This window comes from Berghia stephanieae, chromosome 5 (assembly GCF_034508935.2).
Source record: "Berghia stephanieae isolate SIO BIC M18660-M18661 chromosome 5, UCSD_Bste_1.3, whole genome shotgun sequence".
NCBI classification, from domain to species: domain Eukaryota; kingdom Metazoa; phylum Mollusca; class Gastropoda; order Nudibranchia; family Aeolidiidae; genus Berghia; species Berghia stephanieae.
Genome location: NC_088364.1, coordinates 53,423,967 through 53,448,114, shown reverse-complemented (window position 1 = coordinate 53,448,114; position 24,148 = coordinate 53,423,967). Strand labels below are relative to the sequence as shown.

Sequence of the window (24,148 nt, the reverse complement as noted above, 5' to 3'; positions counted from 1 at the left end):
TCAGTGAGCATTACTCATAAACGCGGATGGCAAAAACAATAACAAAGACCTGAGTGACGTTATCTTTGAACTATCTATAGCCTTACTTGCGTTATTCAGGAATGCGTTAACGTATCGTGGCTTAAGAACCCATGGATAGCGCTTTGAGCATACTCAATGGATGTTGCACATGGGGCGTGGCTATATTGGTTGATTTGGTGCCTAGCACCGCATCCATCTTTTTAAAATGGAGTACAGCATTAAACAAAAATAATACTGTGAAATGGTATATACCGCCTCTTACTTGTTTGAGTAAGTCTTTTCTTTAATTTTTTTCTCTCCTTTTGTATTTATAAATATAGCATGTTTTAAGTCATTTGCTTCTGATTATGGCACCACATTGAACTGTAAGCATGCCACGCCACTGGTTGCGCTATCTATAAAAGTTAATGTTTTCTAACCAGTTAGCTGCCGTGTTATGGAAAAACATGTATTTAATAATTTGGCCAGAAAAATCGTCCTTCGAAACTTCGAACGGTTTAAATGACTCTCATCTCATCTTGGCAAAAAACTCTCAAACCCGGGACTATACATGTTTTTCAAAAGCACGGCAGTTAACTTGTTAAAGAGTGTGATATCAATCCTTTAGCCGTGAAATTTGATTTATTTCAAATTACATATTCTTTTATTTTTATCATTAATTGTTTGGTTATAAATACGGATCTACTCGTTTGTAAACAGAATAGGATTCAGCAGTCTGATGTCACGCTGCCTGGCAACGGCGGCCATCTTGGTTCTAAACAAAGAAAATCATTACTTTTTATTCTTCATGCTGGCTAGAACTTTTCATTCCCTTTTCATATGCCTTGTGATCAGAATGTGTAAAAGTCAAAACATGATCAAATGTATGTGTTTTTTTTCCCTCTGGAAACGCTTTTATGCTCGCCGGAGAAACATTTCATACGGGCGTCCGCCATTGTTCCGATAGTTTAGAGCCAGTGTTATTAAGTTACCATGCGTCATTAGGAAGGAAGTGACGTTACGACTGTTGAAGACTATTGTACTGGCCTTACTGCTCTTAAGGTCACAATCATACTGATAGACATAAAAAAGTATTCATCTCTTTGAACTGTTTCTAATTTCTTAATGATTAATACTAATGCCGCTTTAAAATTTCAGGATTTAGGCTATGAGGATTTTTGAATTCTCACAATTGAAAGAAAAGAATGGGCCTTGTTTTTTTTAAAAAAGCTCAGAAAAATCAAACAAACGAAAAATTAAAAAAACAAACAAAACAAAACAACTAAGCAACAGGGAACAATAGTGTGATGTCAAAACACTAGTTACAATCTCCTTGGAAGTGTGAAATCAGTCCTCCTTAGAACTGGATACGCACCTTTGTGTAATATATCTTTCTGAGTGATGGCATCTTATTTTATATCTAGCGTAAGTAAATGCTAGTAGTCAATAAAGATAATCCATCCTCGCCAGGTATTCTAGCTTGAATCTGTCTATATTATAGTTAAGCCGCCGAATGATCCAATACACATCCTATTCATTGTTGGTCCTCTGGGGGACTGGTTATACACGTCTAAGAAGTTTTGAACTTGAAGAAAGGGAGGTGAGGCTTCACTGTTTCTGCTTCCCAGTGCTAGTTATCACTGCAAAAACCAAATCTGGATTTTTCAGTTCTGTGCGGCTAGTGACAATTCCTATGACTCGTTGAATTTTAATGACACACACCATGTGCGACTATGTGGTCTTGTGGTATGGCACTCGCCCCCGGATCGGAAGGTCCTGGTTTCGAGTTCCGCTCTGAGCGGCGCATAGTTGAGTCCTTGGAACAGGCTCTTTACTCACATTCTCTCACTGTATTCAAGTTTAAAATGAGTACCTAGCCGCAAACAACGTTATCTCTATCGAAATATAAATAAATAAATAAATAAATAAATAAATAGATAAATAAATAAATAAAATTCCTTTTATTAATCCCATAAGGGAAATTTGTCGCTTGGGTCTATTCCAAAGGAAGACTGGAATAACCCAGGCGTCAGCCGCTGTGCAGCGCCGCAAATTGATCTAGAGCAAGGCGACTTGCTTAATGCCACACAGCGATGCGGCGGATGATCGAACTCGGTACCATTCCGCTGAGCCAGGCCGCTGCCCCCAAGTATTATCGTCTGACAGATGGCACGTCTCCTTCCACATGGATATTGCGCGCTATAAAAGCTTACGTTCTTATGTTTACAAGTAGCATTAAGACACGAGAGATATACACTTTTTGAACTTGTTTTGGTTTTCCACACGGACGTCTTGACGGAGTACACGACCTTGGGTGTTAATTACAGGTGATTAACAATAAATCGAGGCATGCCGTCTTTTTGATCAAACTATTATAGCTTAAATGAGGAAAATTGTTCATATTTCCAGCACGGCAACGGGAGAGCTTTTAGATAATATATTATAAGATTTCTGACGTTAACTCAGTCAGGATGAGCCCGAAGCACCACACTAGTTTATTGTAACCTTGAGAAGATATTGATGGCAAACTCTGGCTATCTTTTGATCAAATAAACTCAGGGTCACACTTTATTATTTTCAACATGCTGAGACGCGATCCCAAACAATCACACAATAACAATGGTCGTAAACGAATCCATACTTTGTCTCGCGATGGAACAACAAAAAAAAAAAAAAAAAAAAAAAAACAAACCGGCCCTGGAGGTCAAACGCTAAGTAAATTTGGTAATGCAAGTAATATTTTTTTTCGTTTTACATACTTTGATTGATTATGAATTGAACAACCTCCCACCTTCAACCGCACAAAAAAAAAGAAAAAAAAGAAAAGAAAAGAAAACAAAAACAAACAAACAAACAAACAAAAAGAAAAACCAACAACAAACAAATTAATATATAGCAACAAAAAGTAACGTGGACGATAACATAACAAATGTAGCAAACAAGATACGAATCACTGTCGCTTCTATGTAGGAGAAGTGGCAAGTAGGTTGAAACAAATGGAAGTTTGATCGTTTTCCCCAAAGACAGAAGTCGTCTGGCGCCTCTTTCATCCTGTTATAGTTGGATTAAAGTTCCTGACAACTCGAGAGATAGTAATGAAGTTAAGTTTAAAGAAATATGTAGTAGAGTGGTGGTAGATTGTGGCACGTCAAAAATATGTAGGCGACGCTGTGAGCAAAATATGTATGTTATTTAAAATCCTGAGAAGGTTAGGAGGGATTTGAAATAAATCACTACAATTACGAAATGGTATTTGTTTACTGATACAGAAAAATCAATAAGTATTAAGGTATATCATTAAAAAAAAATAGCAATGACGGAGATTTATTACGTACCCTTTACGCAAGCTTTGTAATCCACTCACTAATCGTATTATCTACATTTGCTTTATATAAGAGACGAAGAAGGGATAGAGCATGTTGAGAAGAGGGCGAGGATATCACGAAACCTTTTTACATTAGAGCCCAGAGGCGATTCAAATGATGGAAGGAAAACATTGAGTAATGTTGGCTCGAACAATAGAAGCAGGATTGAAAGAATTGAGAATCTTTCATGCAGGATGCTGGCATTAGACCGACTTAATCAAGTCATGTTACTCGTCCAGCACACTGTTCAAATCGCATGCTTGGGGACAATTAATGCATTTTTTCGAATAACATTTGAAAGAAAACGCTCCGAACGATATCAAACCAGTTAAAATATGTTAAGAACTTGAATAAGGTAGGAGCTTGAAAATGATTTGAAAGATATGGAAATCGTATTTTGAATTTATTTTTCGTTCTAAAAATTCTATCTATCCTCACTTTCCACAAACAAGTCTAGAAGTCTGATAGGATTACGTTCAGATTCATACAATATTTTTTGTTGTTGAAAAAATGAAACGGAGTCCACAATCTAATCAGTCTTTTATTCACCACAAAATTGCTGCTTGGAGACTTCACCGTTCGATTATGCGTTTGTATTCGCAAACGCAAAGTTATTAACAAAAATAATTATTTGGAAACCATCATAGACTATCTGTTCCGTGTCGTTATTCAAGACCTCGAAAAATGCCCGTAATGCTAAAATCCTGCTGTTTGTAAACAAAGTATAAACTATGGATATCCATAATTGGGGTGTGTATTAAACAAAACAGTTACCATTGGATTTCACTGTTGGAGAGTTTTACGATTACTGTTACTGTTTCGTTTAACCAGTTAACTGTCATATTCTGGAAAAAACATGTATCTTAAGATTTAGCCAGAAAACGTGTCCTTCAAATGTTGATCGATTTAAATGACCCTCATCTTAGCAAAAATTATCAAACCTGGGATCTCGCTAGGTCCGAAGTTTGAGAGTTTTGCCAAGATGAGGGTTATTTAAATCGATCAATATCTGAAGGACGAGTTATCTGGCGAGGTTCCAGGTTTGAGAGATTTTGCCAAGAAGAGGGTCATTTAAATTGATCGATATTTAAATGTATGAGTTTTCTTGCCAAATTTTTGGTTAAATACGTGTCGTCTTTCCAGAGCACGCAGGTAGCTGGTTAAATGAGTTACACCTGCAGAGCTTTCTGTCCACGTTGACACAATACAGTGGGTTTAAAAAAAAATACTACCCGATAAAGGATTGACATAACTTAAAAACTAGAAATGATAGAAACATCTATTTTTTTACATAGTTTTTTTAATCACCATTCAAGTTTTTTTGCTGTTAAAATTTCAGGAAGATGCTATAAGACGTTACGACACAGTCGCGCTCTTTATAAAAAGGGGAGAAATTTAACTCAAGCGAGTTTTTGACGAAAAAAATGGAAGAAAAATAAAAAATGCGTCTGAATAAGTTTTACATAAACTTCATTTAACACACAAGACAGGGCTTCATATCATTTAAAGCTAAACATGTACATAAGATGCCCCTCTCAACGTATCTAGCCGCTTCCTCAACTCTCTCCATGTATCTTGTTAGCATTTGATGGGTAACTGTTGCCACAACTTCCCTTATCTTAAGCACAAACGCTGTCTTTAATGTAAACCCAGAAAAAGAAATCATGAGGGGCGAAATCAGGTGCCTTGGGTGGCCAGTTAATGGTCCCACCCCTTCCAATCTATCTGTCTGGGAAGTTTTTATCTAAACAGGCTCTCACTTTCAATCAATCCCCCACAAGGCGGTACTCCATTTTGCTGGAAAACGACTTTGTTAATAGCAACTGTATGGGGTATGCAAAAAGATTCAAGCGTTCCTAAGTATGATACTGAAGTTACAGTTTTTTCGTTGAAGAAAAATGGCCCAATCACACGATCAAACACTAAAGCACATAAAACACTGACTTTCAGAGGTTCAGCTTTAAACGGTATGAAGTCATGTATGGTGTGTTAAATAAATTTTGTGTCAACTGAATCAGACGCATTTTTATTTTTCTTCCAATATTTGCGTCAAAAAGTCGCTTGATTGAGTCAAATTTCTCCCTTTTTACAAAAAAGAATGTCTGTATTGTAACGGCTTATGCATCTTCCGGAAATTTTCACCATTAAAAACTTGAATAGGGATGGAAAACTATGCAAAAAACAATATGGTTCTATCATTTTTTATCGTGTAGTAATAAAAAACCCCACCCAGTATATTATTTTAACTACAGATAGCAACAATACAATATTTGAATTAATTACATCTGTACTTTATCATGAGGGGAAAATCCCTCCTTTTCTTCGTAGCAAAAACAATTTCATTCATTTAGTCTGTATAACATTGCATTATGGACTTTGGCTTTCATATCCTTAGTTATGATGAATATAATGACATTTCATCAATGCCCCCATTGATTGATTGATGTGGGCTAAAGAGGGAAATATTTGGCTCCCCGTCACACAAACAAGCGTCCCTAATGGCTTGCGTGATATTTTGGCATCAAACCATTGGGACAACCAAGTATGCAATGATTAAACAGTAATGAATAAATGAAAAAATCTATAATGATAAAAACTGTTTACGTTGATGGATACCCCCCCCCCCCCTTTAGCCCCCCCCCGCCCCTTTAGCGCCCCCCCCCCCCCGCTAAGCTGCACCCCACCTCCCAAAATACTGGGGCGAACGAAAGCCGGTCAGTGGATAAGCGGTATGCATGATGTATCGTCTTAAAATAAACTCAAGCAATGTTGAGCATGGTCAGTGACAAAATGGGTATCAATGATAGCGTAGCTCTATTCCCAGCATTATGTCAATGGGTAAACTCCAGTATCCCACAATACTAAGTTATAATTGAGTACCCCGCTATAGGAATGACATATATCAAGAGTGCTAGTACAAAGAATAAGCTCATCAGGCTATCTGTACTTTTAAAAATGTCAAATTTCCCATATGGCCTGTTGGATCAGTAAATAAAGCATTATATTGTGCGTCGACCTTCGTTTATCAATGGAAATGCGCTACATAGTCATGTGCATAACTCAGTTTACACTCGTTTGAACTCTCATAACATTGAGTACAGGACAATTATTAAAATTTGTCAATGGAAAGCAGATTTATTTCTCTATCTCATGTCATAAAATAGGTTAATCTTAATGCCCTGTATATAAAGATATCGAACGTTTAAGAAGTGTCACCAAAAAATTGAGTCTGCAAATTTACACAACTTTCTGTGTCCTTTAACTCGATCGATGCATACTCGCCTTCACAAGGACAACGTGAGTCGTTCAATTAACTATGCAGTGAGATTATCCGTAGCCATCGTTACCAATATTATAGCCTGGCACTTAAATCCGTAGCCATCGTTAACTTATAGATAGTATGCACTTGGCTAAGAAGCCCACAGTATTGCCATCCGGAAGTATACCGGACTAACACATAAAATTGTGTGCAACCATAAAGGTTTGTAGATAGTTCGAAGATGACGTCACTCAGGTCCTTGTTATTGTTTTTTGCCATCTGCGTTTATGAGTAATGCTAACTGAACTGTATTAACCTGACTATAAACGTTCATGGATACACACAGTTTTGTGTGTTGGTCCATTATACTTCCAGATGGCAATGTTATGAGCTTCTTAGCCAAGCGCATACTATCTATAGATAGAACGAAGATGACGTCACTCAAGCCTTTGTTATTGTATTTTGCCATCCGCGTTTGTGAGTGATTCTCACTAAACTGTATTAACTATACTATAAAAGTTCATGGTTACCCATAGTTTTGTGTGTTGGTCCGTTATACTTCCGGATAGTATGCACTTGGCTAAGAAGCTCATAACATTGCCATCCGGAAGTAAGATAACGATGGCTACGGATTATCCCAGATGTCTTGAAGAAGCTGGTAAAAACATCTGCGTTTTGATGATCAAGACAGTGTACTTTTTTTTACATAAAAACCCACTTGCTCTCGATTGGATTCATGTCAGGACTGACAGATTACCACGCATAGTCTCAAATGATTATAATGCGGCTAGTGGTATGACACTCGCTTTCGGATCGGAAGGTCCTCGGGTTCGAGCCTCGCTCGGCGCATAGTTGAGTCCTTGGAAGAAAACTTCTTTAATCACATTCTTACACCGTACTGAGATGTAAAATGGCCGTTAACAGCGTTGTTTCTGATCGGAAAAATTGTAATATCGCCTAACAGGCGTTATGTCTTGCTCTACTTGTTACGTGTTGCTGTTGGTCATGGACCCTTGTAAAGCGTTTGAGCACGTTTAGTGGATATTGCTCTATATAAAAGCTCAAGCTTATTTCTCTTTTAAAAATCCCTATGTGATTCGAGCCATGTAAAAACGATTGTGGTTTCATTGTGTCTGAAATAGGAAAAAAAAAGGGTTTCCAGAATTATTTCTTTAATATAACTGTCAGATGACAACCTGCCTTTTATTCTCACAAGCATGTATTTTGGCCTTCCATGATCCAGATTCAAACTACGACAGAACACATCCCCTGTTTTTGAATGATATTTTCTTGCTGATAACGTTGGCGTTCTCACTGTACTTCTAAAGTAATTTGTAAAAAGTCTCTCGTGATATACCAAACCTGCGTGGATATTGTGCCACACAAACCAGCCTGAATTTATCCAATCAAACAGGGGCGGTCCTCAACATCATGACTTTTGATAGCGACAGCATACTTACTATTTAAAAAGACTGATATTGTTAATATTTTGTTTACCAAATCATGTGAGGTCATGTTGATTTCAATAAGGTTATTGAAATTGCAAATTAGTATAAAATTCCTATCATTTAGGTGTCTATTTGCCTGCGCATTGCTTTTTCTAATAGATAGATATCAGAATAGATATAGACTTACCTGTGCATACTTTTTCAAAACCGACATTTTGGTGTTTTAAATTCTAAGCATTGTATCTTTTGTTTAAATGTAAAGATGTAAAAATTATTACTTTCATTTAATAGGCAATTATAATTTATCTTTATAATACAACCCAATGCTTGGATTGTGTCAAAAGATATTTTAATATAAATAAGTGTGAACTTACTTTTGCATATTATGAATATATTTATGTACAGATAGTTAAGAGGACTGTTCGAGTATGAGGGGAAACACACACACACACACACACACACACACACACGCTCACACACATACATACCCAGACAAACACACACACACAAACACACACACACACACACACACACACAACCCAGAGGAAATTCTTAAGAATGTTTTCGAAGCTGTGACATACGAGAAGGCAACCATCCGATGACAAAGAACATACGTGTACAACAAAACCATCAATTCCATTAATCATTTTTTGTTTACCATTGATTTCTTCTGGCGCAATAATATTATCTAGTCTGGTCTTGATGCCCGTGATACCCAGACATTACTGTCGTACTCTGAAAAATAAAACCCACGCGTTTTGAAAAACGGTCAGAAAACGAGTCCTTCAAATAATATCGATTGATAAAAATGACCTTCAACGGGGGCAGCGTGGCTCAGCTCCGGTACGGTCTTTGCTTCTTACCCGAAAGGTACCGAGTTCGATCACCCGCCACTGCGTTGTTTGGCCTTGAGCAAGTAACCTCGCCCAAGCTCAAGTTGCGGCGCTGCTCTGCGGCTAACGCCTGGGCTATTCCAGTCTTTCCTTTGAATAGACCTTAGAGACAAATTTCCCCTATGGGATGAATAAAGGGAATTTTATTTTTTAAAATGTTTATCTTGACCCCACCTCCCCCCTCCCCAAATGAAAATGAAAAAATAAAACAAAAACAATAAAAAACCTCTCAAACAATATTATGGCTATGTGGTCAAGGGACATGGCTTTCACATTCGAACCAGAAGGTCCAGGGCCGAATCCCGCTCTGAGCTGCGCATAGTTGAGTCCTTGGAAAAGACTCTTTACTCACGTTCTCTCACAGTACTGAGATGTAAAATGAGTACCTGGCCGTTAACAGCATTGTCTCTGCCGGAAAAAAAAATGTAATATCGCCTAACTGGCGTCATGTCTTGTCCTACATGTTAAGTGTTGTTGTTGGCTAGGGACCCATTGTAATGCGCTTTTAGCACGTTTAGTTGAAACTGTGTTATATAAATTCTCTATTTTTTTTGTGAGAGTATTGAGGGGTAGATGTAAAGATGTTTATCATTTTTAACTCTCTCCTTACCACCTGCATCAAAATCGTCACATTTGTTACGACACAATATACATTTTTCTTATTCAGATTTATTTTGTACATCACATACTTTGAAGAATGATCTTTGTTTAATTAATAAGAGCATAAAGTTGTTTTGAAGAGAGATTGTTTGAGTTTAAAAAATATTTTTTTCTGCTGTTTAAGCCTGCATTTTGGGAAAATACTGAAAAGGATCGGTAAGGAGAGAATTAAACCTGGGAATATCTTGACTTTTTCTCTCCTTACCGACGATTTTCATCATAATTTGTCCAGAAATGCTATATCTAACCTACAGATAACTTGACTTTTTACACTCAAACTCATGAGGAATAAGTACATATCTACTAGATATGCACATTTTTGTGTAGAAGCTTAACAAACTTTATAAAACAAAGAATTTTCTTACATTTTTTTGATGAGCGAAACAAATCTGGTTAAAAAAGATGGTCATTGCATCCTAACAAATGTGTAATAAATAATGTGAAGTTGAATGTAAGCTTCAATTTAATTACAAAAACAGATCAAATGAACGTTTCGAGTTTCCCCTTTATCAACATAATAGGATGAATGAAACACCACAGATGAATGAGATGATGTGGTAGTGACGTAGTTAAGATGAATAAACCAAACATTGGTTGGCAGGAAATATTATGCTTTTTGTAAGGAAGCAAGAATTAAAATAGAATACTAAAAATGTGACGATTTTCCTGTAGTTGGTAAAGAGACAGTTAAAAACCAGATTTGAGACTTTTTGTTTTGTTGGTTTTATTTCATCTTATTATTGGACAAGCTGAGGATCATTTTAATCAATTGATATCTTAAAGACTCGATAGTTTTCTTGAAAAAGTTTTAAACATGAGTTGTGATTGTATTGGTAGTAGTAGTAGTAGTAGTAGTAGTAGTAGTAGTAGTAGTAGTAGTAGTAGTAGTAGTAGTAGTAGTAGCTGAGGTAATGATAGTCGTGTGTAATATGAAAAATAGACGATGGATGGCCGGGGTAGTCAGAGGGACAAGAGATACAAGTTGTATAATATTTAAATGCGCTCCAGTCTGGAGCACAGACTCTATGGTCTGGAGTGCGTGCCTTGAGATGACAGGGTGACAGGTGTTAAGTTAAAGCATCAGTTTTGCCTCTCTGTATTTTCTATGTTGTTTAGTTATGTGGCAGTTATGTGTGTGTGTGTGTGTGTGTGTGTGTGTGTGTGAGTGTGAGTATGTTGTGTTTGTGAGCGTGTGTGCCCAAAACAATATCTTTCTCTTTTATCACATATCTCTCTACTGGCCACCCCCCCTCTCTCTCTCTCTCTCTCTATTTCTCCTGGTTTTAAAATTATGCAGTGACCCACACCTCTCTCTCCCCCTCTCTCTCTCTCTCTCTCTCTCTCTCTCTCTCTCTCTCTCTCTCCCTTTCTTACATGTATAAGCCCTAGACAGACTTGTATTTACTTAAAGTTCTTCAGTGTTAAGCCTATAAGTTCACCCCATTCCACAAATTTAATCCATTAAGACCTCATATCGAAATGTATAGTAGACCAAGACAACATAATCTGACAAAACACATTTTTTTTTTAACCCAGAACATGTTTCACTTGAGTATCAATCAATTTCAGATATTAAGATATTACTCTCAAATTTGAGAGTTTTGACAAATTAAGAATCATTCAAATATAACCGATCTTCGATATTTCAATGGAAATATTTCTGACCAGAATAAAATGATGTTTTTTTTTGGGTCAAATGACGTCAGTAGGACATTGTCTGCTTTTTCCTATCTTCTCAATTAGAGAATTGGGCTTAGAGTCTAAGCCAACATCAAGAGGATAGACACATTATATATAGTATCTTTTCAGGACAAGTTCATAAGAAAGAAGTAAAAGAGGAAAAAAAGAAGAAAAATATGTTGTTTTAATAAAAGAGTTTACAGTTCTAGTTTAACACCCCTTTCAATACAAATAACAGTATTTCGAAAGCAACACCTTTGGCTTTACGATAAATTGATATGTAATAGAATATGACTTCTTGGTTCAAATAATTTTAGACATGCAAAACTTTAAAAAGATAAATAAATAAAAATGCATACTCTAAAGCGATTCCAATACAAATTATCTGATCATTATGCCACTGTAATATGATATAAAATTTCAACTTGAGACAATATATTATTTTTGTCAGCATCCATCAATCAGTTCATGACATAACTGCAGGTCTGACATCAGAACCAAAGTATGGACTATCTATCTATCTATCTTTTAACATTGTTGCAATGGACGATATTTTGCGTCATTTTTTGAGATGAATTGGGTTATCAGACCTGCAAATAAGTGCACGTCGGTTCATGACAAATGGAAGAATTTCCACTGCAATAATCGTGAAAGGATATTTTTTAATATACAAAATTACATCATAATCAAAGAAAAGTCCTTTGCTTGACATTGGTTGTTTAGCCTGACTGAGTGTCTTGCCAAGGACCTGGTATTGTATCTTAGTGTAAAGTCTCTCTTTGACGTCAAAGAAATTACTGATTTTATCTATTGTGCAACTATACTGTGTATCGTTTAGTAATAGACACTGAGGCCTAGTGGGACTTTTTTAAATGATGGAGAGTCTTAAAGAACCTTATGTCAGCACGAAGGTAAAATAATGAATCAGCATTACAAATCACAAACAATTTTTACAAAGCGAAATGTTTTATTAAAAGATAATTGACTATTTATCAAGCTGTGATTAACCAGTTAACTGCCGTACTCTAGAAAGACACGTATTTACGAATTTGGCCAGAAAACTCGTCCTTAAATATCGATCGATTGGAATGCCTTACTCCTCGGAGGACAAATTCTGTAAACATATCTTATAGTGACATTAAACCAAAATCATACATCATTACCCCCCCCCCCCCCTCTATCAATTATCAGATATAAAGTTTGCCCAATAAGACTGACTTTTCACACAATTCTAAGCAAAAAAACAAAAAAAAAAACAAAAAAAAAACAACAAAAAAACAAAACAAAACAAAACAAAACAAAAGAAGGCACAATTAGTCTAGAGAACATAACTTTTTTGGGAAGCTCACACACAAATCTCAACTTTATGTACATTCAGTACTAAACCCGTTGTTAAAACGAATGCAACGGATACATAACACCAAAAAAGAAAAACTAGTATAGTAAAAAAATAGTATTTATAGGTTACGAAATCCTATACGCCTCAGAAAGCACAGCTCAAAAGCCAACGTACTAAAATTACAAGAGACGCACTTTAGGAGTGTAGGATTGCGAAACGAAAATCCATTCAACAGGGCTGTGCTATGCTCGATCCATTTATCTATGTATTGTATTGCATGACGTAGGATGATGGCTGGGGAACTGTCTGGAGAGTCACGTATTTAAAATTTGGCTAGAAAACTCGTCCTTCAAATCTCGATCGGTTAAAATGACTCTCATCTTGGCAAGAACTCTCAAATCTGGGACCTCGCGATGTCAGATGCTTTAATCAAATCATGTGTACAGCACGTCAGAAAAAAATTAAGCTACCTTCAGTTGATGAGATTACAAAATAGATAAATTATTTCCTAACCTTTTCATTGCATTGTAGTTCACACTAACAATTATTCATTTATTTTATGGCACTTATCAGAAGTTTATATATGTGATCATTTATTTGCTTGTACTTTGAAACTTAATTTCATTATCATGTAAGAACAAGTGAAGAATATGAGATGTTTCTTGTGACCTTGAGGTTTGCAATGCTCCCTCCCCCCCCCCTCTCTCTCTCTCTCTCTCTCTCTCTCTCTCTCTCTCTCTCTCTATCTATCTATCTATCTATCTATTTATCTATCTATATCTCTCTCATTCTCCTCCTCTCTTTTTCTGTCTAGATACATATATATATATATATCCATATCCATAACATTTCATCTAACTCTTCCAAGTTGAGCTCGTTGACAGTAGCGTCCGACTTGCAAAATCTTTTTGCATAAAGAACATATTTATGAGAAAAAAATAGGTTGCAAAAAGGCCATCCATTGCATGCTCGATTAAACCTTAATTTTGCATAACAGGGGGCAGTCACTTGAAGTCGACTAACTATTCGCTCGATGAGCTGGAAAGCGGAGAAGATCGACATAAAACTTGTTTAGCGTTTGAAAGCATTAGTAGGACGAAGCATGTACATTTCATGTTAACTGCTATCAACACAGATATAAAAATAAATATTTAGATCGAAGAGACAAGTGATAAGTTACACTGATAAGTTCTTTGACAGCATGATTTAAAAACAAATCGAGAGGTCGCAAAGGTGAACAGCAGTGGACAAGATCACTTGGATCAGGCAAGTTCCTAGGCGCATGGCCATGGCAGCCATACTTTACAAACGGAAAGAGTGTGGCATACCCTCTGAATATATATATATATATATATATATATATATATATATATATATATATTATATATATATATTTATATATATATATATGTATATATATATATATATATATATATATATATATATATATATATATATATAGAGAGAGAGAGAGAGAGAGAGAGAGAGATAGAGAGAGATTAATCTCTATCGTTTCGAACCACAATTCATACATATGCTCTCTCTCTCTCTCTCTCTCTCTCTCTCTCTCTCTCTCTCTCTCTTTATCTGTCTCCATGAATAATATATATATAATATATATATATATATATATATATATATATATCCATTACATTTCATCTAACCCTCCCAATGTAAACTCGTTAACAGTAGCGTCATACGTTGCAAAACCTTTTTGTATGAACATATGAATGTGCAAAACATTTTTGAATAAAGAACATATTATGAATGTGAACAATGTGAACCAATCGCGTCTTATTGAATATACGTTAAATTGAGACAAATGGTGGCTATATCATACCGTACATCCAAAAAAATGGAGATATGTAAAATTAGAAAGTAATCGATTTATTTAGAATGTTACTATTAATCATTATAACAAAGGTCGGTCATGTTCTACAATTCATCCAGCTCGATGTAACTCTTACTTCAAATCGAGGACAAAGTCGGTCAACACAAGAAATGCAACATGGTGAAAATGAAGGAATCAACCCAGACATACAATCAGTTGACAAGGAAGCAATAGAACCTTGTGTCAATAGAAAAGCGCTTAGTACTGTTTTAAGCAGAGCAGTTCGACACGAAATTCAAACTGAATCTTTCTAACTTTTTAGCTAAATGATACTAAATGTATTGAAACGTTTTTACACTTAAGTGATTCAAAGCAAAACATAATCGAAAGTGTTGAATAGCTCTTGGTTTGTAAACGAGATGCAAAGAGAGAAAAAGTGTGTGTGTGTGTGTGTGTGTGTGTGTGTGTGTGTGGTGTGTGTGTGTGTGTGTTAGGGAAACATCTATAAAACCAACCGGAAACGAATTCGCATTCGTTTTCCAGTAATTGTTTACCAATTTCGGACCTACGTTTCTCTCACATCTCGGGCCCTAAATCCACTTATCGACCCTAGACTTCCGTTCTATGGACAAGGCCCATTCGTCACTTGTAACGATGACTTCATGCACAGCCACTTCCAATTTCTCTTCATTTCCTGCCTGACGAATATAATATTTAATCATAAAATCCTCTCTTGATTTGGAAGAAAGCAAAACGGTGGGGGAAAGGGGGAGTTTGTTTTCAAAATTTAAGGGGTATAGATCAGACTATATTGTAGTTAGGTCTCTGTATAGTGGATCTAAAGAATGAGGGTTTGCGTCGCCCCGTCTTAGAGTTACGTATAATATTAAATTCTTCTGCTTTTGTATTCTTGAATACAAACATGTTCCAAATAAGCTGCTCTAGTTGCGAATGAGCGATGGGAGTAAAGTTCGGGTTACTAAAAGCAAGAGGACCTGACATATTCTCTCCTACCCCTCGGACGATTTTTATATAGTTATTTACGATTGGAAAGACATCTTTAAAAAGATTTTAATGTAACCACGTATCACCCTTGTTTTAGTTTTATATATTCAACTTTTGAAAGTTAACATCACAGACTGCTTTTGTTAACTTGATATCATTACGCGTTACTATTGATGGAAAGTGGTGGAATAACATAGATTTTAGCCTACCGGTGCATAGTAAGAGTCAGTTAAACAAAAGCAATTCAAAGTCCTCGAGCCGTGCAGAAAAAAATGACTTACAATAGCCCACACTACCGCCATAATCAAAAGATCCTCACCCCATGTACGGGCAATCACACAAAATAGTAATAAGATAAAATAATATAAATCAAAATGAACTTGACTCGATCTGAACTCGAAACCAGTCCTTATACATCGAGTCGTAAGCCGAACCAAATAAGATATGATATCTGTGTAGAAATCAAGTCACTCATTTATGGGTATAAAAATCGTAGATGTGTGTCTTATATTATACTTTCTTATGTTTAAACTTTACTTACTTACTTACTTACTTACTTACTTATCCGTGGCCTGCGCTTTTATACACGTTGCCTATCATATGCCTCCATGACAATGTATTCTCCGCCTCCCTCATATACTGGGAGTTTGTAGGAATGTTGCTCGGCGACAGCTTCAAACTGATCAGGAACGTCAACCTATGACGACCACAAGCTCTTTTTCCTTCAATGTAGCCACTAAGAGTTAGAATTTCAATGTGCCCTCGTCGCCACAAATGGTCAAGATTTCTCATTTGCCCTTTTCTGATGGTTTTTCACAATTTGTATGGGTTTCCCTATTCTCCGCAAAACTTCTTCGTTTGTCATTCTGACTATTTGATGTTAAGCAACCTTCTGTACAAGCACATTTCGAAAGCTTCTTAGGCGGGTTTAACATCCTTGTCTATACTCCAGGTTTCACAAGCGTAGAGGAGAGACGGGAGAACGTAAGTTTGGATCACCTTAATTATCGTGTTTGATTTACTATTGGTGGCAGAGATGACTGGTCTTAGATTGTGGAAGGTATTTTTAGCGATCGCTATTCTTTGTTTTATTCCTACAAAATCTCTAGCGTCGTTCGTGATGGTTGCGCCAAGATATTAAAACTTTTTTGATATTTTCTCCTTTGCAGGTGAGGTGAAAAGATATATCTGGATTTTGTTTGTTAACGACTCATGCACTCGGTTTTCTTGACGTTCAGCAAAAGGCCCTTCGCCTCGCAACCAGCCACTAATTTGTCAAGTATGATCTGAAGGTTTTCTGGTGTGTAAGCCAAGACCTTCCAATCCAAAAGCGAGTATCATACCACAAGACCACACGGCCGCACAACTTACTAGAACGTCTTTTACTGGTCCAGTAAATGACCACAATTATTGACTTTACATTATAACGGGCCCGGGCAACAGTTTTCAGTTTTTAGACTACAATTGGGAGACACTCGCCTGAAGCACCACATGCACAAGATATTCAAGTGAAATTGTGGTGAAGGAAAGTAAGATGCCTACCATATCTAGACTAGCACAAAGTATGCAACAACAAGTGAGGATTTTTCCCGAGACCACACTTCTCTAACCAAAATGTATGGGCCCCTGACACAGCTGATATAAACACCGGCGTTCCTCTCATCCAATCCAATGAAGTCCATATAATCAGCACTGAAGATAGACAAATGTTTGTCTGGCGTGGAATGGTGTTAGGTTGAGGATCTGTACTGTATCACAATAATTAATATAACAGATAAAAAATGAGCTTTTATATAGCACAATATCCACTAAATGTGCTCAAAGCACTTTACAGGGACTCGTCAACAGCAACATTTAACATTTCGGATGGGACATGACGCCTGTTAGGCGAAGTTACATTTTTTTCGGAAAGAGACAACGCTGTTAACGGCCAGGTACTCTTTTTAACTTGAGTACGGTGAGAGAATGTGAGTAAAGAGTCTTCTCCAAGGACTCAACTATGCTCCGAGCGAGGCTCTCACCCAGGACCTTCCGACCCGAAAGCGAAGGTCATTCCACAAGACAACATAGCCGCACAATAGATATGAAGAGAATATACTAGGGACAGTTGAATAACATGCGTTTGTTGGTGGTTGGTTGGCGTTAGTGTACACCTTTGTAGCCCTTGTCATCAAGTTGTATTTTTTGTATTTCATGATTCCCGTCATTAATTTAATAATGGATGACGTTTGCTTTCTGTTTCCCTGTAATGAGCACGTGAGCCAATCGATATTTTGTGTAATTTTGAATTTAATTAAGTGTGAAAAGAATATGGTAGTGGAATAGGGAAAAAACCCGCACTGTATTTATCCATGCGGCCTTTCCATGCTATGCAAATCTACAAAATAATAACAAACATGAATGTATTTTTTTAAATTATCAGAATAACATGACAACCGATGACGATGTTGATGATGATGATGATGATGATGATGATGATGATGATGATGATGATGATTATGATGATTGATGATGATGATTGTGATTGTAGCAGTAGTAGCAGAAGTATTAGTAGTAGCAGTAGTAGTAGTAGTAGTAGTAGTAGTAGTAGTAGTAGTAGTAGTAGTAGTAGTAGTTGTAGTTGTAGTAGCTGCAGTAGCAGTAGTAGTAGTGGTGGTGGTGGTGGTAGTAGTATAGCAGTAGCAGTAGTAGTAGTAGTAGTAGTAGTAGTAGTAGTAGTAGTAGTAGTAGTAGTAGTAGCAGTATGTAGTAGTAGTAGTAAGTAGTAGTAGTAGTGTGTAGTGTAGTAGTAGTAGTAAGTAGTAGTTAGTAAGTAGTAGTAGTAGAGTAGTAGTAGTAGTAGTAGTGAGTAGGTAGGTGTAGTAGTAGGTAGAGTAGTAGTAGTAAGTAGTAGTAGTAGTAGTAGTAGTAGCAGCAGTAGTAGTAGTAGTAGTAGTAGTAGTTGTAGTAGTAGTAAAAAGTAAGTAGTAGTTGTGGAAAAAAAATATATGGAAAACCCAAAGGTAAGTAATTGACTGAGCAAACCATCTGACATAAATCCCATTGAACATATTTGGGACTTTATAAAAAGAAAGCTTTAAAAAACTCCAGCCGCCCCCCCCCCCCTCCCCCCCCCCTAGAAAGCTGAATAAAAGTCGACGGACTGTTTGACAGACTAAATACAATTTAGTCAACTACACCAGCAGAAGCAGTCAATCAGCTAACATCGATGAGGCAAAGAGTTGATGCATTGTTCAATTATAACGGCAGACATACAAAATACTTCAGAGCGTCATGTGTACTAATTTCAATTTTGTGCTTGATTTTGCAAAATCGATTTTTGTGGACTGGATTTAAATATCTAAAGCTGTTCAACATTAAACACAAATTAATTCAATCAATTTTACAAAAAAGAAAGCTCGTTTCGTCTAGTTTCCAAATATGTATTCGTAATTGACGATTTGCGCTCATCTCTGTCTTTTGTTTGTGACATTTCAAACCACGATCATTAGCGTGAGCGTGAACTTTTGGTGCGACAACTGACTGCTGTGTCGTAGCAACGCTTATGTGAAATAAATATCTGAACTATATTTGGTGGGCATTTACAACATGTAAAATTTGTATCAACCTGTTTGGCGGTCCGCATCTGATCCTCACGTGTTTCAGCAAAGGCATGCAGTTTATCAACAGAACGGAAATAAAAATGTGTCTAATTTTTTAAAGATATATACCACATACCACGTACCAATATGTTTTCTCTTATGTGAGATAATAGCAAATTCAAACTGTCTATCTAGTTTCTTTTGTAAATGACTATATAAGCGTACCTAGGTATATTTTTTTGCTATCGTGTTTACATTCATTAAATATGTTTGCTTTTCGACCCCTTTCACTTCTCATGCCATGCAATAATGGGGATACGGAAATCCGACGGCGGATAAACATTTCCAATTCAATCACAACTTGATTTACGATTGCTGGATGCACGTAATGGGTTCTGTCTCTATCGTCAACAAAGTTTTCTACTAAAATATAACTAAGCACAATGACCGACTAAACAGATGTATTCCATCAACCGCATAAGGCTAAAGGAGCTAAATTTACCAGATGCTTATAGCAATAAATTGATAATATCAATTGCTTGTTGCCCTTTATATAAGACAGTGGTACTTTCCACTAAATATAACAGATCCGGCTACCCAATATCTGATGGGAGGACAGTAGGCCAGAAAAATGTCTTGACAATACCGAGGATCGATACAGGTTGTTTAGCTTGTGAAGCACGCACTCTGCCAACTGAACTATGCAAGAACTCCTGGATTGGCTTAATGGGAGAATAATATATAGATATCGGCAGAACAGAAATAGCCAGAGGTAACAAAAAACCCCCAACAAAAACAAACAAATTCAAAATAAAACACAAGGATAAATCGATCATACGAAAGCTTTCGTAACTTTATAGATAAATGTGCGCAATTGACAGTTTAAAAAGTGTAACTTGAGCTTTTATAGAGCGCAATATCCACTAAACGTGCTCAAAGAACTTTACAAAGGGTCCCAGACCAACAGCAACACGTTAGAACGAGACATGACGCCTGTTAAGCGATATAACATTTTTTCCCGACAGAGACAACGCTGTTAACGGCCAGGTACTCATTTTGTATGGTGAGAGAATTAGAGTAAAGAGCCTTTTCAAAGGACTCAAATATGCGCCGAGCAAGGCTCGAACCCATGATCTTCTGATCCGAAAGCGAGTGTCATACCACAAAACCATATAGCTGCACTATAAAATGATATTGAAATCAAAATACTGTCTTATAATGACAAATAGATATAAGTGGAAATTATTTTCTATTTTATAAATCTGACCCAGATATCAAATTACAGAGAAAAGGCGGTTGATAGGATGTTTAAAAATTAGATCAAAATGTTGTTCAAACATGGTTATTTGTTTGCAACAAGAGATGAAGTGAATAGGAAAGTGCAGAAGACAATAGAGAATAAAACTTTTTCGCGGCGGTGATGGGGGTTTGAACCCACGACCTTACTGGTACGACAACTCCGCCTGGCCGCTGGTGAGAGCGTGACTCTACCGTGTGAGCTATCCACGATCCCGCATGTTTGCATGCACCGTAAGTTCTTTTTTTTACGAGCTGTCTACCATCTGTATCATAGAGGGCTTGCAAATAAATAGATAGAAACGCTACAAGACAGGCGATGTGCAAGATTTGAATTAGTGGCGCTATTTAGTCATTTCAAATATTTGAATCATGTTTAAAATTTGAAATACCATGCATGGAATTGCATCTAAAACAAAGTTTAAAACATTCCATGAAATACCATGTATGGAATTGAATCTAAAACAAAGTTTAAAACATACCATGAAATACCATGCATGGAATTGAATCTAAAACAAAGTTTAAAACACACCATGAAATACCATGCATGGAATTGAATCTAAAACAAAGTTTAAAATATACCATGAAATACCATGCATGGAATTGAATCTAAAACAAAGTTTAAAACATTAGTCCTTAAGAATCAAAAGGCTCATGGAACCGTTTGGCCGTAAAGTTGTACCCGCTTTTCCAATTTTGATATGACGTTAGATTATTGCAAAGTAGGTACTTTCAACAATAGTAATATGTAACAGACACCGTTTTCAAATACTGCTAAGTTGGTCAGTCAGAAAAAAAGAAGAAAAAAAAAAAAACAGAAGAAAAATAATTTAAAAATATATGAACTACATGTGAGACCGAGTCCGATCCCTCTGCTCATGAAGCGATTTGAGAAGAAATAAGGGACATAAAAGAAAAATAATAATCATGTCTGCCTATTACATAACGTGCCAACATAAAAAAAAAAATACCCTGAGCATTTAGATAGAGCAATATCCACTAAACTTGCTCAAAGCGCTTTACAAGGAGTCCCTAGTTAACAGCAACAGTTAACATGTAGGACGAGACATGACGCCTGTTAAGCGACATTACACTTTTTTTTCCGACAGAGGCTACGTTGTTTACTGTCAGGTACTCGTTATACACCTGAGTACGGTGAGAGATTGTGAGTGAAGAGCCTAAGGACTCAACTATGCGCCTCTGCTCCGAGCGGGAATCGTACCCTGGACCTTCAGGTTTGAAGGCGTGTGATACCAAAAGACCACATAGTCGCACATCGCTTTATTGTGTGCCTTTTAAAATTTATAGAGTCATAGACTTAAAATTTAGGGATTACAACTTGCACTTGCAGATATAAAAACAATCGAAACCATCCTTACCACAAAGAGAAATGTCCCATTATGTTCAAAACATCACAGACATCCATGAAAAAGATAATTGTTTGTTTTTAAAAAAAAATAATGGATGGGCGATTATTAGAAAGGAATGCCAACGGCTCCGGTAATAACGACAATTGATCAAACAGATCTGTGCTGTATTACGTCTAATGCCCCTCTCCATCAACGGATATCTGACTGGAAATATTTTACCCCTTTCCAGGGTTTGCAATGGCGATACAATGGCGCGGCGATGAGTGAGTGACTGACCCATGAGACAATACCGATGCGTGAGCGCGAACGCACATTCACACGCGCTTGATCGCCGATTGGTGTTTATTCCGTTGGTTAAGAACACAAGAACCTGCATAGCTTCTCCGTGTAGATCTTAACCGACGTGCACTTATTTGATCTTAACCCATAGCAAAATTATGTGTAATGCGCAATTGATTATTCCGTCGGGACAGTCTTGTCAGTTCGAAAAATAAAATAAATAAATGTTTTTTTTTTGTATCTGCAACCATTGATCCTACAAAAAAGTGCTCTTATGAAGCAGATTTCAATTCCATGTCCCACGTTCAATGCGCTTAACAACCTTGAGTGGAACCAAATAATTGCATTCCATTTTGATTTCTTTTTTTAAGGCAGGACGTTGTTGGCAGGATTTGGTTGACATGAATTAAATGCAAAGTACAGCGCGCTGGGGTTTCAAAATAGACATGGAAATCGAACTTGACTTTTCATATTAATTGTGGTCACATAAATAGCTTTGGAGTGTATTTTAAAAAATCCAATCGAAAACAACCATTGACCGCACAATGACTTAAGTCTGCCAAACAGGCGGGAAGTAATAATGATGGGAGGCAATTTCTATAACATTTTTTTAAAAAAATATTTCAACTCAATATTACCGTAAAATATGAAACATTTGTTCAGCAAGTTTTAGTGGTTTTCTTTTGAGATCCATTGTCCTGGGAAATCTTTATAAGGACATAGCTTTTGGTCTTCAAATTACACATAAAATGAGAAAATTGATCGAAGAAGTATTATGGCGAATAAAGTTTGAGAAAAATAGACTTTTGAAACGACCATTTGGGACATTAATTAAAACTTCGATTTTCTAATTCTCCGCCGAAAACAACCAATTATTATTAGCACTATGACTTGGTCTGCCAAACATCCGGTGTGCCGTAGAGCTAAAAAATGAAAGGCAATTTTTCATAATTAAATGCGAAAAAAAAAGATTTCTTGACATATCTAAATTTGACAACAATGATTTTTACAAAAGAGCTCAACTCCAACAATACGTTTTTCTTGTGCACTGTAATTAATGCACTGAAAGCTCGCTTCAATCACACATGCAGTGAGCGGGCTTCTGCATTTGTATTGGCATGATATAAGAATGACGGAAGGCAACGGAAAACCACCGTCACTAACAAACTTTCCCAGGACATAACGTTGAACGTTTCAAACTGTTGCGAAATGAAATAATCACATTGGCCACGTGGAATATACGTACTTTAAACCATTTAGGTAAACTTGGAAACGTTATTGAAGAAATGAAAAATTTCCAAAATTTACCATTCTTGGTATCTCAGAAACGAAATGGAAAGGAGAAGGAGTAGTTATAGAAGATGATATCATGAGGAAGGAGTTGGAATTCTTTTAGACAAATCAACATCAAAATGCTATTTGATTAAGATCGTGTTGCAATCTCAGAAATAGTTATTTTAGTAAAGTTGAAAGGAACCCGTTCAGCGTTAATATTACTAAATATACGACCCAACATCAGAAAGTGACGAAAACACAATTGAGACATTCTATCAAGATATGGAACAGGCATTAAAGCAATGTTAAAACAATGAAATTTGTTTAATAATTGATGATTTCAATGCGAAGGTTGGTAAAGAGAGAGTTGATAATATCGACTGGCCCCCACTGACTAGGTACCAATAATGTTAGAAGGGAAAGATTTGTCGACTGGTGCATATTGGAAAACCTTACCGAGAGCCTCTGTGGTGTAATGGTAGCACCCCTGTGGTCTTGTGGTATGATACTCGCTTTCGGATCGGAAGGTCCTGGGTTCGAGCCTCGCTCGGCGCATAGTTGAGTCCTTGGAAAAGACTCTTTACTCACATTCTCTCACCGTACTCAGGTGTAAAATGAGTACCTGACGGTTAACAACTTTGTCTCTGCCCGAAAAAATTGTAATATCACCTAAAAGGCGTCATGTCTCGTCCTACATGTTAAGGGTTGCTGTTGGCCAGGGACCCCTTGTAAAGCGCTTTGAGCACGTTTAGTTGATATTGCGCTATATAAAAGCTCAATTTTTTAAAATCAGAAGGTCTGAGGTTCGATCCCCAGTCGAGGTCGACTGATTTTTTTGGGGGAATGGTTTTTTTTCTTGTATTTTTC

General features: G+C 36.7%; 1 protein-coding gene across 1 annotated transcript in view; it reads right to left on the bottom strand.

Annotated features, from left to right (window-relative positions):
* LOC144974158 (uncharacterized) overlaps nt 1-21,963 on the bottom strand; it is a 99,267-nt gene extending 77,304 nt beyond the window's left edge. Inside the window, exon 1 of the mRNA XM_078917073.1 lies at nt 21,737-21,963. The gene's annotated coding sequence lies outside the window, so the exon portion shown is untranslated. The remainder of the gene's footprint in view (nt 1-21,736) is intronic.
* Nucleotides 21,964-24,148: the final 2,185 nt, after the last annotated feature.